Raw genomic sequence first — 1302 nt, forward strand, 5'->3', positions numbered from 1 at the left:
CCTCTGCCTCCCGAGTGCTGGGATTAAAGGCATGCGCCACCACCGCCCGGCCCTTTTCTTTCTTTCATGTATACAATATTCTGTCTGTGTGTATGCCTGCAGGCCAGAAGAGGGCACCAGACCCCATTACAGATGGCTGTGAGCCACCATGTGGTTGCTGGGAATTGAACCAGGACCTTTGGAAGAGCAGGCAATGCTCTTAACCTCTGAGCCATCTCTCCAGCCCCCCTCCTTTTTTTCAGCAGGATCTTACCATGTAGCCTCTTCTAGTCTCCAAGGACACTGGGCATGCACCGGGTACACAAGTGTATATGCAGGCAAAATACTCACAAAACTAAACCTTTTTAAAAAAAGTTAACTTGAGCCTTTAACCAGCACATGGGAGGCAGAGGCAGATGGATCTCTAGGTTGGAAGCCAGCCCAGTTTAGCCTGGTCTAGCCTGGTCTACAGATCAAGTTCCAGGACAGCCAAGGCTTTACAGAGAAACCCTGGCTTGAAAAACAGGTGGTGGTGGTGCACGCCTTTAATCCCAGCACTGGGGAGACAGAGGCCGGCGCATCTCTGTGAGTTCGAGGCCAACCTGGTCTACAAGAGCTAGTTTCAGGGCAGGCTCCAAAGCTACAGAGAAAACCTGTCTTGAAAAAAAAAAAAAAAAAAAAAAAAAAAAAAAAAAAAAAAAAAAAAAAGTTAGCTTGCAAACTGGGTGTGGCAGACACGAAGTTCAAGGTAAACCTGGTCTACAGAGTTCCAGGACAGCCAAAGTTGCACACAGAGAGACCCTGTTCATAAATAAACAAGGTTAGCTCAAGGGGGCTATTTTTTTTTAATGTATGTGCTTGCTTTGTCTTCCAGTATGCCTGCAGGCCAGAAGAAGGCACCAGCTCCCATTATAGATGGCTGTGAGCCACCATGTGGTTGGTGGGAATTTAATCTCTTTTCATCTTTCTTGACTCTCATCCTCATTTTCCTCGTAGTCATTTTCTCCTTTTCCAGCCTTGATAGCACCCTTTTGTAGCTGCCTTTGGCCTTCCTTTAGCTCTTTGGATAGCCATGTATTTTCTTTGTTTTCCCTGTATTTATCCGTTTCTGCTAACAAAGCTGTTTGTCCTCTGCTGTTGTGTTAGGAGCGGCGAGGCTGCGTCCCCAGCACCCCGCTGCCTGCAAGGCTAGCTTTACCCGAAATAATTACACGGAAACTGTATTCATTTAAACACTGCTTGGCCCTTTAGCTCTAGCCCTTACTGGCTAATTCTGATATCCCGATCAACCCATCTCTAATAATCTGTGAGCACCGGTCTTAG

This window comes from Microtus ochrogaster, chromosome 15 (assembly GCF_000317375.1).
Source record: "Microtus ochrogaster isolate Prairie Vole_2 chromosome 15, MicOch1.0, whole genome shotgun sequence".
NCBI classification, from domain to species: Eukaryota; Metazoa; Chordata; class Mammalia; order Rodentia; family Cricetidae; genus Microtus; species Microtus ochrogaster.